The following is a 16270-nucleotide window of genomic DNA, read 5'->3' on the forward strand; positions in this document are numbered from 1 at the left end:
CAGGTCAGAGTCTTCATAAGTAATATTAGGGTCTAGGTGGTTTATTTTCCTCTCTAATACATGGGACACAGTGCAAAGACACATGTCTATGAGGATGGCAAGTCATTTCCAAGGGTGCTGCCTCATATTAATGTTGGCATCCACAGCCTTTTTAACACAGTAAATGCATTTCTCCTTTTCTATAATACTCAGGGTGAATATCACTCATCTAGAATAGCCTAAGGAGACTCAAACAATCGTAGTGAGTACTTATGACAACACCCAGGAGAAGGTTTCACTGTTCATGATATCGCTTGCTTTTGATTGGAGATTCTTGATGAGTAGAATAAGAGGATAATCTTACTGTGATCTATGTTTATATATGAGAAGTGATATAAATGCTGCAGTAATCTCTTAAAGAAAAATATTAAAAGCCATATCAATGTTTGAAACTGTCATAAAATGCCCCCAAGTTCTTTGCCTCTTTTGCTCCAGTTTTGTTCAGATTTGTGTTCTCTCAGATTTCCATAAAGTGGACCCTCCCTCAACATTTAATGTTACCTCTTAATATATTAGAAGCTGAGTATTTCAGCATGTTATTTGATTCAGTTTATGCAAATTGATCATGAAATCTTCAAGGCAGTGCTGGTTGGAGCATCATAGTTTTCCTCTCCCACCAAAGTATTTTGGAAGTAGATGCTGTGAAATGGTATACTGACTCCACGCTCATCATGAGACAGGAGCCTGCCGTTCCATTACAGTATCAAAGGTACCTCATAAACTAAGGTGTGTGCGAAAACTCCAACCATTCACATTTGCAAACTATTAACCTGGACAAAATAAAATGTAGAGAATAATGTTTGCTCCTTCCCTTTTGTATATGTATTGTAAACCATACACAAAACCTTTACGTTGAAAGGGCAAGCATGGACTAGAGGGATGGCTTAGCACATAAAAGTGTTTGCTGTGCAATCATGAGGGCTGACTTCTCATTCCAGCACCCAAGTAACAAGCAGGACATCCAGCACAAATTGCTCTACCCATGGGAGATCCAGCAACTATTTCTGCCCCTCATGGGTTTATAAATGCACACACATGTACATACGACTTGATACACACATATGCACATGTATACTCACAGTATACAGAAAGTACAGACATAAATAAATAAAATAAGGTACATCATTAAGAAGTCTTCACCTGCATTTCATTTGTTAGTCATAATTAAGTAACCCAGTTCCCCCTAGCTGCTGGTTACAAATGTATAATCCAATTTAAATAATAATATTTCCAGGCTGAAAATTGAGGTTTTGACACTAGAAAGGAAGGGATGAGTGGCTAATGAAAAAGCGGGGCTCAATATACCACTTCATCTTGATATTATTCTGTCAATATTCCACGTGTGTTGTCTTTTCCTCACAAATAAAATTGGCTAAGAAATGGAATACTACATCTTTAGGACACAAACTCTTTAGAAGTAGGGACTCGCCTTTGCATGTTCATTCTTTGTCGGCTTTCTGAAAACCACACCTGTATTGTTCTGGGAAAATTTTCCTCTGTCAATCTGAGCCACATATTTTACTGTAATCTACCTTCAATTCCAGGGCTCAGTATATCTCTTGCTGGTGTCAGAATATGTAAGTAATTCAAGTCTTACTGGAGCAGACTTTATCCAACAGAACACATAAGACTCTCAATAGAGATTTCAGGATAGAGGGGAAAACATCTCTATAACATAGCCTTGTAACCTATTGGCAATGGGGCAGATGTTCTAAGCACTAAGGTTATATTTAGTAAGATACTGCTTCAGGTGCACACAACAGGATCTGTCCTAATAGGTTAAATAGAAAAGAATTTACAATGTACATACAAAGTAGTTGGAGGAGCTGGAGGCATCAGATGTCTTAGGCTTTAGAAATGTTTCCCAGGATACCTCAGGGTATCTGACCCATAAGATGCTGCTTTCTCTCTTAAGAAAAAATCATGTGTATTGGCTAGTTTCTGTGAACTTGACATGGGCTAGGGTCTTTTGGGAAGAGGGAGCATGAATTGAAGAATTTTCTCTACTAGACTGGCCTGTGGGCTTATCTGAGAGACATTTTGTTAATTAATGATTGATATGGGAAGTCCTAGCCAGCTGTGGGTAGCACCACTCCTGGGCAGGTGGTCCTGGGTTGTATAAAGAAGCAAGCTGAGCAAGCCATGTGAAGTAAGCAGTAAGCAGTGATTCCCATAGTTTGTGTTTGAGTTCCTGCCAGCCGCTTCCTGCTTGAGTTCTGAATTTCTCAATTATGGACTATGACATACTCTATGCCTCTCCACTTAACCTTTATGAAAAGTAGAAAGCATATTGGTTGGGTAATCACACATTACAAGCATATGATTGCCAATATGCTATATTTTCTCCTACAGCAAGCTGAGATGTCCTTGAAAGAATTGTATCTGAGAAAAGAGAAGGGTGGGGGGTTGTCTCAGAGGACAGAGGACTTCGGTGAAGATGGAGGCAGTAGAGGCCATGATCTGCATCATGGAGGTTTCCTATGGCCTAGTAGAAAGTAGTGAGAAGCCCAACACTAAAGACATGACATCCAAAGACTACTACTTTGACTCCTATGCTCACTTTGGTATCCACAGGAGATGCTAAACAATGAGGAGCTTACCCTCACAAACCACAACTCCATGTTTCACAATCACTATCTCTTCAATGACAAGGTGGTGCTGGATGGTGGCTCAGGCACTGGTATTCTCTGCATGTTTGCTGCCATGGGAGGGGCTGGCAAGTTTATTGGCATTGAGTATTCCAGTATCTCCGATAATGCTGTGAAGATTGTCAAAACCAACAAGTTAAACCATGTGGAGACCATCATCAAGTACAAGGTGGAAGAGGGGGAGCCGCCTGTGGAGAAGGTGGACATCACCACCAGCCAGTGGATGGGTTACTGCCTCTTCTATGAGTCCATGCTCAACACCATACTACATGTTTGGGACAAGTGGCTGACACTCAATAGCCTCATCTTCCCAGACTGGGCCACTCTGAAAGTGACAGCCATTGAGGACCGAGTGTATAAAGACTACAAGATCCACTGGTGGGAGAATGTACATGGTTTTGATATATCCTGCAATAAAGATGGGGCCATCAAGGAGCACCTGGTGGATGTGGTGGACCCAAAGCAGCTGGTCACCAATACCCTGCCTCATAAAAAAGATGGACATCTACAAAGTCAAGGAGGAGGACCTGACCCTTATATCCCCCTTTTGCTTGCAAGTGAAAAGGAAGGACTACATTCATGCACTGGTGGCCCACTTCAACATTGAGTTTACCAGATGCCACAAGAAGACTGGCTTCTCTACCAGTCCTGAGTCCCTGTACACACACTGGAAGCAGACTATGTTCTACATGAAGGACTACCTAACAGTGAAGACTGGTGAGACATGAGGCCTCATTGGAATGAAGCTTAACACCAAAACTAATCATGATTTGGACTTTATCCTTTACCTGGACTTCAAGGGTCAGCTATGCACACTCTCTTGTTCCACCAACTACTGGATGCACTGAGGAGGTGTCCGGATGGCCCTCTTGCAGAAGAGAACTCGGGGACCAGGCTTGGGGAATGGGAGAGTATATCATGACTGTGTTTTTCATAACTTATGTTTTTATATGGTTGCAATGCCAATAAATTCTCAGCTGACTGTGTTTTTTTTTAAAAAAAAAAAAAAGAGAAAGAAATTCTCTCTGAGTTAGAAGTATTTTCAACTTATATCTGGACACTACATGGCTTAAAAGAGCAGGGGACTTATTTCCCTGGAGACAATGACTATTGCATACACAGTTGTATGATCAAATGTATGGAAGAAGTGTTTCCCAGGAATACAAGAAAGAATTTTTTCCTCTCTTTTGTGGGACAGGTATTGTTAGCCACTTTATACATATTCTATTTTTCCCAACAGTAAATGAGGTGATTTTCTTTCATTTTGGGGTCCCTGAAAACCCTGACTTTAGATTCAAAAGTGACATCTGAAAAAAAAACAGTGAGTTGTTCCTAAATCCTTGTAGAAACTCACTCAAACAAATTTTTCTAGGCTTACCTATAATTGTGTTTGTCAAATATTCATGCTTATATATCATTTAAATTATTTTTATAGAGTAAATTCTACCACATATGTCCCTAGAAAGGAAAAGGTGAAGTGTAACTGTGGGGAGAAATCTTTTCAAATATTTTCACACCATGAGCCTATTATAAGTGCAAGAAGATTAAAGATACAACATAAAGGTGTGTATTTAAATGACTACAAATAACTATTTAACTAGATCTGCCTAGGGGATACCACTAGTCCCCAAATGATCAAAGGCTATTGCTACAGGCAAGGTCCAAAACCACCTGCTTCTGGAAAGAACTTCAGTTGACAGCACTGATTTTATACACATATATTGGTACCTCTTGAAACAGTGATTTAAAAAAATATATCAACATTCACAGAAGGCAAATAGATTGAGAGTTAAGTCTGATTCTGCCAAAGCATTGTTTTGCCTTATATAGAGGTGTGATAGTTCCTTAGACCCTTTACTTTGACATTATTATCTGTAGGAAGAACAAAATTCAAGTTGTTGGAAATCAAAGGATTATCCTTGCACTCACAAAGGAAAACCCCAAGAGAGTATTGTCCCCAATTAACTCATTCAGCTACTAGATTAGAATGTATTTTGCATTCTTCATCAAGAACAACTTGTGAGCATGAGACCTACAACACATTCAGAAAAGATAAGAGTTTGTTACATTATCATTAGCTTTGTTTTAGGGATCCTCAGACCAGCTCAAGAAATTGCAAGACCAAATTCTTAGCACAAAGTAGACTTATTTGCCCCAGAGGGACAGAGGCTAGGGATACAGCACAAAGACAGGAAATAGAGGAAGAGAGAGGAGGAGGAGAGAACAAGGGAGAGAAGAGAAAAGAGGCAAGAGATAGGGCAGAGGGGTTTTTAGGCAGGGCCAGGGAACTGTCTCTGAATAGAGAGGAGACAAACATAGCACATAGGAAAATGGCAGTTTACAAAGACAAAAAGGGAAACCTTGTGTTAGGATGAGGTTTAATTTTGATTGGGCAAGTGCTTTTGATTTCTGCACTTCAATACTTTGATAGCAGGACCTTGGTCGTGTAAGGGTCAGAAAATCACGGATGGAAGACCTGGATTCAGATAGGATGCAAAAACAAACAGCATTTATTTTGCAGAAACAATCAGCATGCTAGGGTCAATCATTCTCCAAAATGGTGACCCCAGAAAAAGGCACACAGACTTCTTTATAGGGAACCAGGTGAATTCTCTAGAAGAATTAGGTAATATCTAATGTGATTGGTAGTGGCCAAAGCAGTGACATTAACATAACTTTGATTTACTACTATGTTAGTTCTGCTATATTTAGAGAGTGGTTAGGTAATCTAAAATTTCATTGGCGGGTTCTGGGTGGGGGGCAAGCATTCCTCAAAGACCACACCATGCAAAGGACTGCATGCAAGACATTTGGTAGGTGGTGGGGTGTCAAAGACCACCTTTGGGCAGGAGAGAGAGAGAGAGAAAGAGAGAGAGAGAGAAAGAGAGAGAGAGAGAGAGAGAGAGAGAGAGAGAGAGTGAGAGAGAGAGAGAGAGAGAGGAGTCTATTTACCCCACTACATATTACAATAAACTTGGTAATCTGGGAGGAGCTAATGTGGGAGGAGTAAGGAGAGGAAGAAGAGGAGAAGGAGGAAGAAGAGCTAGGAAGGAGCAGAGATATAGAAGCCATGGAAAGTCACGCATATATTGAGAGCAGTCCTGAGTAACAACTTATATCTAGGTTAGTTAACTGGATAACACCTCAAATTTTGTGGACATCTTGTTATTTGAGGATTACCAAATATATAAAGCCTTTGGATAATTTTTAAACATTAGAGTCTCATTTCTACTGGGTACCACATGGATGGTACAATTGTCTGACCTCAACCAAGCATTGTGGAGGCAGCGTGGTAGATTGGCAGAGCCATCTCCCATGCTGGCATCTTGTGAGTACAAGGGCCAGTGCTTTGGCCAGCATGAGCCACGGTCAGAGTTGAGCAGCAGTGGGAACACACCACTGCTCTTGGCCTCAGGCCTTGTCTAGTTGAGAACATGGTGGCCCCCTAACAACAATGACAGATTGGGTGCTGCCAGTTTTAATATTAACCATTAACAGAGATGGGGGGGATGGGGAGAAGGAGACGGAGGAGGAGAGTGAGAGGGAGAGTGAGGCCAGTTTTAATATTAACCATTAACAGAGATGGGGGGAGGATGGGGAGAAGGAGAGGGACGACGACAGAGAGAGAGAGAGAAAGAGAGAGAGAGAGAGAGAGAGAGAGAGAGAGAGAGGAAAAAGAGAGAATGCTGATACAGAAAGGGGGTATGGAGCACATATATACATGACTGTGGAAACATATTGTCTTAGGGTTTTACTGCTGTGACCAGACACCATGACGAAGGCAATTTTTATAAGAACAATATTTAATTGAGGCTTGCTTACAAGTACAGAAGTTTAATCCATTATCACCAAGGCAGGAGCTTGGCAGCACCCAGTCAGGCACGCACAGGAGAAGCTGAGAGTTCTACATCTTCATCTGAAGGCAAATAGGAGAAGACTGGTTCCCACATAGTTAGGAGGAGAGTCTCATTGCCCACACCCATAGTGGCACACTTCCTCCAGCAAGGCCATACCGCTTAATAGGGTCACTCCCTCGGCCAAGCATTTTTAAACCATCATAAGTATCAAATTAGTGAAGATATGTCACATTGGTTTTTCATAATGACATTTTACATTGGCCTCTCGTGATGATGACAACTGAAGCCTCAGTGAGGGAGCACCTTGTTCTAGAATGTGAGCAGTTATAACATTCTTACCTTTTGTTTGTTATAAAAAAGAAAAGAAAGAAAGAAATGAGAAGGGGTAATGGGTGAGGTAGGAGTGGGATTACCATGCTGTTTAGGCTGCTTCCTGCTGTCTGGGGTCATCTTTAGGGACCCAAGAGGGGTGGAATTCTGGCCAAAGCTGGGAAGAGCAGGTTGTTTTACTCATGGTCCATTCTCAGCATGACCATACTTGGATAGTGAAGTACAGATAGCACTAGACCAGTTTTTCGTCTCTAACTAACTGGAAATCTGCTGCCACAAATACATATTAGAGACAGAACATAAAGTTAAGGAGTTTAGGGGAATTTTTATTCTTAGATGTACATTTGAAATTTGGGGGCCCATGGTCCTAGTAGTTGGGAAAGGAGAGTCACAAGAACTGGGAAATTGGAGGAAGATTCCACCCTCACTATGTGGGGAGATTTAGGCTATTGCTTGATAGGAATACTTCTCTGTGATCCACTTGACTTGTCAGAGGAGGATTCAAGTTGATTTGGTGAAGTTTACAGGAAAAAATTTTTTAAGTTATAATAGAAGTTTTAAATATGTTAGTCTTACCACTATTTGCAATCTGTACTAAAAACCATACTGTAAAAAAGGCAGTAGACTCATGCCTTTGAATCATAGTAAAAGCTTGGGAATCCAAAAATGAATTTGGGTTCAAAGCATGAACATTCTTTCCTCTATCCAGAAGACTAGGTGAATATAGATTAGACAGATTATTTTAGCACAATAAGAAGCATTTTAAGTCCATACTTAGAAGACAACCAAAAAAAAAAAACCTGAAATTTCGAGCTTATGCTTATAATAGCAGTCAGTGCTTACCAGAGCTAGATTAATAGTTTGTCGGAACTCCATTGATGAATGTTAAAACTCTGAACTTTTGAAGTCTTAATAAAACAGCAGAGAGAAAGAAAAAATCAAAAACATTTTTGATTTTTACGTATACCTTAAATCATTTTCCTATATGTCTACAGGTTGCATTTACATACCTTAAACACTTTCTTAGACTTTTACAATTTACTTAAACCTCCACATCCTAAGACCTTTGTAATTTGTAGTTATATGCCTTAGAACCCTTTCTTAGACCCTCAGAACATACATAAACTTTTTTAAACTTTTTTAAACTTTTTTATTCAGTCGTAAGACACAGGAGGTAGATTGCTGACAGTAGACATTGTAAAAGCAAGTTTCTTTAAATAAAGCAATAGTGAAAAGTTACTTTGAAATTCGTTTTGTGAAATTATCTCTTTTCTGAGTCTAGTTACACATTAAGCCATTTCTCTTTCTCTAGGATCTCTCCAGTGACTTTTAAGGGCTGATGTTTGCTCATGAAGAGAACCAAGAAGCCAGATAAAGCCTTGGTGGAGGAGCTGGTGCTCTTGCTGTTATGAAACTGGCACATTTACCATTTGCCAAGTCATCAGTATAGTCAGAGATTTGAGGAGGATAAATTTCATCATAGTAAGCTGGAATTATAGATCAAGTACCTCCTGAATCTATTAAAGATGACAAAGACTTACTGACTACCTAGACAATCGCCCTAGGTTCCTCTGTGGGGGAAGAGGTCCCAGAGCAGCATCAGTCTTTAGTCACCAAGCCCAGATCTTCTAGACATTCCTATGGAGGAGGATCTTGTGAGACTGGGCTATCTTGTCTAGGAAAAGCAGAGTAAATCAACTCCCCAGTATCTTGCTTGTCCACAGTTAAGACAGAGTTCTGGTCACATGCAACATCAAGGGTAGTTCATACTTTGTGTACAGCTTTGTCACATTTAAAGTAAGGTCCTGGGGGACAGTTAGGTGCCCCATCATCTTCGTTGGGGAAGATCTTAGAGCTGCCACAAGGAGCTGGCACTTCTCTCTATCACAGAAAATTTTTTCTATCTTCCTCTGTTCTTCCCTTCCACTAAACACCTGAAATTCCACATTCAACAGATCTCTGTAAAGTTTTGAAGAACATTATCTATAAAGTATATGTAAGCTAAACAGGCTTGTTTGTTTTTAGTTACTCATTTTAGGCTTAACTTTGAAAACATGCAGGAGGATAAATAAAGCTTATTCCTGTATTTAATCACATTAGGAGTTAGCATGACTATAGGATAGGTCTGAACACCTTTTAAAGATTAAAGAATTTGATCATATATAAAGTCACTGGCTATTAACTTGTGTCTTAATTATCTTTAACAGTATAAAATAACTTAGTAGTTTTTATAAGATTACCACTTCACATTTCATCCTTGTTAGGTTTAACCTTTAAAAAGTAACAATTCTTAAATGAAACTTTTTCAGTTTCAAATTAAAATTTTAATCATAAATACAGTCCATAGGGAGACTCTGAGCTTCCTGGTTGCTTGCAATATTCTTACAGGTCTGGATTAATACTGGAATCTAGCGTGTCCCTAGTCAGCCACATTTAGATTGGTTAAGAAATATTGAGGCCAGATTTTATTGCAAAAGTGAATAAATTTAGGAACCTTCATGTCTGATGCCAGGTGTCGAGGCTGTAGGATTTCTAAAAGGCATTCCATGGGGTGGGGGTGGGAGGACAGCAAGATATGGACAATGCTGTTCCCCCAGGTGACAAAGAAGAAGGTCCTCAGACTACAGGGTATTCCTTGGACACAGAGAAGACCAAACAAGGAAGATACAAGCCATTGAGTGGGTCATCACTGTACTCAACAAGGGTCAAAGCTAACAGTCTGAGGAGACTTGATACCTGGTACCAAGGCTTTCAAGGGTAGCTAAAATATGAAAAACCAAGGACAGAAACAAAGTCTCACCCAAGGGTTGAAAATAGTGTGGGTACCTCTGCCTTCAAGAGCACTAGAGACTCAGGCAAACATTTACACCTACCAAGAGGGATCACTTACCAGTTGCTCCTAGTGGATGGAAGGCCAAGCAGTTGGTGAGCCAGACGGTATATCGGTTATGGGTGGAACAAGTGGGTATAGTCTAAGTGTGGCTCAGAATCCAAGGGAGAACACAGGTACCAGGAAGGCCTCTGAGTCACAGCATCAATGAAACAGTTTTGTGGCAATTGGGTATCCTGGTGATTGAAGGGCCAAGGATCACATCATGCAAAGGAATACATATAAGAGATTTATTGGGGGTAGGAAGTTGCATATGAAAGTCCACCTAAAGTGAGGGTGAGAGAAAGAAAATAGATGGAGTAAGGGAAGACTGTGGAGCAGGCATGATGGCCTGGGGTTTATAAAGGGGAGTATGGAGCATGTACATATGTGATGATGAAGACATATTGTATTAGTTGACACGTCACACTGTCCTCTAATGATGGAGACAATTGCAGGCCATGTAGGGAGGCCCCTAGCTTTAGAATGTCTGCAGTTCTAAGAACTATACTGTTTCTTTATGTTTTGCAGTCACCTCATATCCTAGTTTTCTTTCTGTTGCTGTGATAAACATGACCAAAAGTGATTCATGGGAGGAAAGGGTTTACTTACACTTCCAGGAAACAATCTATCACTAAGGGAAATCAGAACAGAAACACAAGGCAGGAACCTATAAGCAGGAACTGAATAAGAAATCACATAGAAAAGTTTATTACTGGCTTACTTCCATGGCTCAGCTACCTTGTTTATAGAGACCTGGTCTACCTTCCTAGGAATAACACTGCCCATATTTTCTGATATCGAATATTCTGTCATTAATCACCTGTCAACTGAAAATTGTAGAACGAGAGATTTGGTCCATTAATAAATATTTATTCTTTGGGTATAAATTGTTTCTCCTTAAATTGTAATCCACTTCTCATTTTCAAGTTAGGTAGACCAAGTAGTTACTTATATTTAATAAATATAAAGAGAAATAATAAAAGTGTCACACTGTGTTACCAAAAAAAGGTAACTTCTTAATAAAGATTGCATGATCTATGTATGGTATATGTGAATAATGTAGCATATATTCTAGTTACCTCTATATTCACACATGTTACTATGTTGTAATGTATTTCTTTCTGGGAGTATGTTGATTACTTTTTGTCAACTTGACACAAATAATAATCACCTAGAAAGAGAGAACCTCACTTGGAGAACTTTCTTCCTCAGATTAGCCTGTGAGTACTGCTGTGGTGGCAAACACCAGCCTCAGCTTGGTTGTGGGTCCTGAGGAAGGGGGGTTTGGGTGCAGCGGATAAATAATTCTAAGTCAGTGATGGATGCAAACTAAAAGCTCTGTGCTCTGCTTGAGATAGCTCTCTTCTTGAGATAGTTCTCTCTCCTATGCCAAAACTCAGTCATTTATTTTGCATAAGCTACTTCCTTAAGAATTGCATAACAATTCCATCATTTACCCCAGGTTCCCATTTCATCCTTCATAAATCAGCATTTTAAAACCTTAGCCCCTTGATTGTAAAGACAAAGCTACATGGTTAAAGCTTCACGGTTCTGCTGCTTGCTGGAGCTGCAATATGGCCTCATTGTTCTACATTATCACCAGCTTTCTGTTTTCCAACTTTTGCACTGCCTAAGCTTGACTGCCCTGGAACTTGCTCTGTAGACAAACCTTGAGATCAGATCTTCAAGGCTCTGGCTCCAGAATGCTGGGATTAAAGGTGTGCATCACACCACCACACCAAGCTTGTATCCACACGTTTCTTTACATAGAACCTGTTCTTTCCCAGGCTGGCCTTGAACTCATAATCTGCTTTCCTTATCTCTTAGGCCTAAACTTTTCATGTCCACTATTCCTCAACATCAATATCAAAAGCCTGTGTTTCCCAATATCAAGATGTGGATCACATGTGTGCCTCCCCATTTCTGGATGGTAGTTCATTCCAAATTAGAAGTCCAAACTATTCCTTGTTCAACTGCAAACACAAACAATAAGCTTAGCTGGGTGGGATCTTGACCTGAGATCACCACTCCCAAAATCACTTTATCTTCTTCCTTCATATCTTTCTGACAAAGCTGGCTCATTAGTGCAGCTGCCTCTGTTCTTTCAGGTCTGTGAAGCCCCTCATACATTTCATATTGCATCCTTATTATTTGTATAATTGAAAAGTCCTGTAAAGAATAGTTCTTACATTGATTTATATACAATTGAACTCACACTTTCAGAGTTCTTTCCCACAGTCTTAAGGGCTGTCCTGTCCTGTAGGTTACAGGGCTACAGTTTTTATTTATTTATTTATTTATTTATTTATTTATTTATTTATTTATTTATAGGAACACCAAATACATTCTCCATTCCTGAAACCATGCTGTTTGTGATTATCATGGAATCATTAACGTTGGCAGGGAGACCATCCACTGAAGAAGGAACATAAAGTGAAATATATACATTATTATATAAATAAGCCTTATCCTTATTCCTATAGCAATGGTCAGCATTAGAGGAAACCCATGCCCTGCTGGCTCTCCTCTACGGGTGGTGCCAAAGACCAGCCTTAGCTTGGTAAGGGGTCCTTTGGAAGGGGTTTTTGGGAGCAGCAGAAGAAATGACTCAAAGTCAATGATAGGATGCATACAAGCTGACAGCTCTGGAATCTGCTTGAGATAGGTTGATAGACAGCTTTCCTCATGTCTCATGGGTTTTTTGAAGTCTAAAAACCTGCTAGAAGAATTCTAAAAGAACTGTAATAGATCTCTGGATAGTTTTTGTGTTTTCCTATCAAAGTCAGAAAACCTACTATACAAAATTCTAAAGGAGCTGTAGTAGCTCTCTGGATAGCTTTGGGGTTTTCTGACCAAAGTCAGAAAACATGCTATAAAAATTCTAAAAGAGCTGTGTTAGGCCTCTAGAAAGCGTTTGAATTTTTTGACCAAGTCAAAAAACCTGCTAAATAAAATTCTAAAGGAATTGTGTTAACTCTCTAGATTGTTCAACACTTACAGACCAAAGCCCAGTCTTCGATTTGCATATCAATTCATTCATTTACCCGTTCCCTTTTAAATATTCTATGAATTAATATTTTATGACTTGAGCCCCTCACATCTGAGGAAAAGATAGCAAGTACAATTTTTTTTTTTCTAACGCAGCAAGTTTTCCGTGGTTCACTGGGCATAGTGCTTATGGTTGTCAAATTTAGACATAAAATTTTACATGAGACAGTTAGCTTTCTGTTTTCCATTCCTTTACTGCCTAAGCTTGGCTGTTCTATAACTTGTTGTGTAGACAGACCTTGAGCTCAGAGATATTCCTACCTTTGTTTACACAAACAATAAACTTAGCTATGTGGGACCCACCCTGGGATCATCACTTTCTCACTTCCTGGAGTTCCTTTATTACTTGTACCTCGAGCCTTGTTTTTTTTTTTTTTTTTTTTTTAAACTATTCTTTTCCCTTTACCGGCTTACTAGTGCAGCTGCCTCTGTTCTTTCAGGAACATGAAGTTCCTCATACAATTCATATTGTATCCTCACATTTCTTATAGTCAAGAAATCCTGCTTATATATTCTTGAACTCATGTTTTCAGAATTCTTTCCCACAGCATTAAGGGCTGCCCTGAAGGTCACAGCATTATCATTTTGCAGTGGAACATTAAACACATTCTTGATTCCTAGATTCATGCTGATTCTAATTGTCATGAAGTCATTAACCTTGGCATGAAGGGCATTCCTCAATAAACTTGGCAGGGAGGACATACCCAGGAACATCAAAAATATGTGCATTATTATGAAAACAAGCCTTACACATACAGTCACCATCAGCATCAGGGAGATCCACATCCTGCTGGCACTCCACCAGGGGTGGGAACTGTCTCACAGTGTCCCTTCCACAGCCATGCTGAACCTTGTACTGTGGGGCATTTCCTAAGGCAAAATATTGTTGGACAGGTATTTTCCTTCATGTAAAGCTCATAATAAAACCACTTACTACAGACTCTTTGTAATTACCTACAATCATAGCAGAAGCAAAGGTCTTCAGGTTATAATCACTGGTATTCTGACTTCTGGTGTAAGACAGATTTGTTTATTACCTTGAAAGTCAAATATTAAACTAGTGATTCTTTTTTGTTTGTTCACTTTGTTACAACAGTATAATTTTCCCCATTTATTTATTTATTTATTTATTTATTTATTTATTTATTCATTCATTCACTTTACAACCAGATCGGAGCCCACCCCTTTCCTCCAGTCCACCCCTCACAGGGCCCATCCCCCCACACTTCCCTTCCCTTCAACTCAGAAGAGGGAGTTCCCTCCCTGGTAACCAACCCACCATAAACTTCAAGTAACTGCAGGACTAGGTACACCTTCTCTCACTGAGGCCAGGCAAGAGAGCACAGTTACATGAACAGGATTAAAGTGTGAATTCTTAAAATGGAAGATATCTGAATGCTTTAAACATTGCTTCAAACAGACAAATTAAGCAAACATGAAAACTATTTTGTTTTGTTATGTTTTACAATACTTGGAAGATAAAGTAATATATATGCTGCTGTTCTCGTTCTCGTTCTAATTAAAACAGCCCAGTATCAACTAACACATGTAACACATGAGCTATCATCTCAGAAATTAGTAAGAATAGTTATTCTCCCTTCATTTACTTGGTGTGTGTGTCTGTGTGTCTGTATGTGTGTGTGTGTTTGTGTTGAAAAGCATGTAGAGACCAGAGGACAACTTGTAGTAGTCTGTTATCTTTATCATGTGGTATCTAAAGTTTGAGTTCAGATGGTTAGATTTGGTAATAAAGGCCCTTACTTCTTGCCTGCCTAGAATAATCTTTTAATAGGAGAAAGCATAAAATCATCCCCTTCAAAACATTAGGTACACATATGACTGACAAATTCTCAACTGTAGAAAGAAAAATTATGTTCCTTGATCATGGAGAATGGTGCAGGTTTATACTTCTACTCTCATCAATTTTTATGAGTCAATTTTTCTTATTTATTTCAGGATTTCCTTTCAACAATTCTTCCTATGAACTCTGTACAAATTTGTATCAATATCCTGGACTGTTATCCATAATGTAATCCCTTTTGCTCTTAGATAGTGATGAACATATTTAAACAAATAGGATAACCAAAGGAAATTTAGGTATCTGTGTATCTATATGTCTGATAAAAACATCTCTCTCTCTCTCTCTCTCTCTCTCTCTCCCTCTCTCTCTCTCTCTCTCTCTCTCTCTCTCCCTCTCTCTCTCTCTCTCTCTCTCACACACACACACACACACACAGAGAAAGAGAGAGAGAGAGGGAAGGAGAAAGGAAGAAATAAGAGAGAGATAAATACATGCACTTGACTACTACAACTTTTTTTTTTCATAAAGAATATATAAGCCACTGTTTTTATGTTTTTGACACTGGCCTCTTTTTCTTTGTTTTAATTGTGTGTGTGTGTGTGTGTGTGCGTGTGTGTGTACGCTCCTAAATATATAAATACAACTTCCTCAGTCCATGTATTGTTACACACACACACACACACACACACACAATCCTAATCTCAGGGCTGATCCTCTTAATACGAGATAATCAATTGAATAGGGCTATTATTTAGGGAAGACCAAAGATTCATCCCATAGGCTCTCACCATTCCCCAGTTGTCTATAGTTCTTTGCCTGGGGTTAAAGCCCTACATGCTTCCCACCTCTCCAAGTTAACATATACATCATGTAGTTTTCAGGCTGTGATAGTTCAGGGTATCCACAGACAACCACGTTGATAAGACTTCAAGTGTATAACCTTTCTTATTTTTTGAGAAGAGACAATCTCACAGGCAGATGTCTGTTCCTCTGTTACAATCTTTCCACTCATCTTCTGCAATGATACCTGAGCCTTATATACAAGAACTATGTTATAGTTATATCAGCTGTAGACTTCAGACATTGGACCTAGAATGCTTAAACTGGATCTGGCAAGAAAGTCTCCTCATGAAGAAATAGCTTTCCTGATACCAGAAAACACTATATAAGTTTCCAACAGAGAAAGGCAAACAACAGTCCTATCCAACTATAATGTTTGTGGACCAAAGCAATAAAGAGTGTGGCACCATGATCCTAAGAGCATAATAGTGACACTCAAACTTTGTGTGTAACCAATAGCTCTCTAATTGGACTGAAGACCTTCCAATCAAGAGAGAAACCATGCCTACAGCCACCACCTTACTAAACCAGCATAATTACTTACTGCATTTTAAATATGTGTTCTTATACCCATAGGTAAGTGTAGTTCTAACCAGTGTTTCTTTCTTTTTTTTTTTTTTTTGTTTTTGTTTTTTTGTTTTTTTGTTTTTCGAGATAGGGTTTCTCTGTGTAGTCCTGGCTGTCCTGGAACTCACTCAGTAGACTAGGCTGGCCTCGAACTCAGAAATCCACCTGCCTCTGCCTCCCAAGTGCTGGGATTAAAGACGTGCCACCAATGCCCGGCTCCTCCAGTGGTTCTTACTTTAACATTAAGGTAAGAATTTTTTTATACTAT

At 39.4% G+C, this 16270-nt stretch overlaps 1 non-coding gene and 2 pseudogenes across 1 annotated transcript; 1 reads left to right on the forward strand and 2 right to left on the reverse strand.

The window, feature by feature from the left end:
- Window positions 1–2476: 2476 nt before the first annotated feature.
- Window positions 2477–3535, forward strand: LOC114620597 (annotated as a pseudogene).
- Window positions 3536–12438: 8903 nt separating this feature from the next.
- On the reverse strand, window positions 12439–12496 carry LOC114620671 (annotated as a pseudogene).
- An 89-nt stretch (window positions 12497–12585) lies between these two features.
- On the reverse strand, window positions 12586–12647 carry LOC114620670. The gene has a single exon (XR_003711338.1). It is a non-coding gene; the product is annotated as a U7 small nuclear RNA (small nuclear RNA).
- Window positions 12648–16270: the final 3623 nt, after the last annotated feature.

The sequence above is a fragment of the Grammomys surdaster genome, unplaced genomic scaffold, assembly GCF_004785775.1.
Source record: "Grammomys surdaster isolate TR1022 unplaced genomic scaffold, NIH_TR_1.0 169, whole genome shotgun sequence".
Classification (NCBI taxonomy): Eukaryota; Metazoa; Chordata; class Mammalia; order Rodentia; family Muridae; genus Grammomys; species Grammomys surdaster.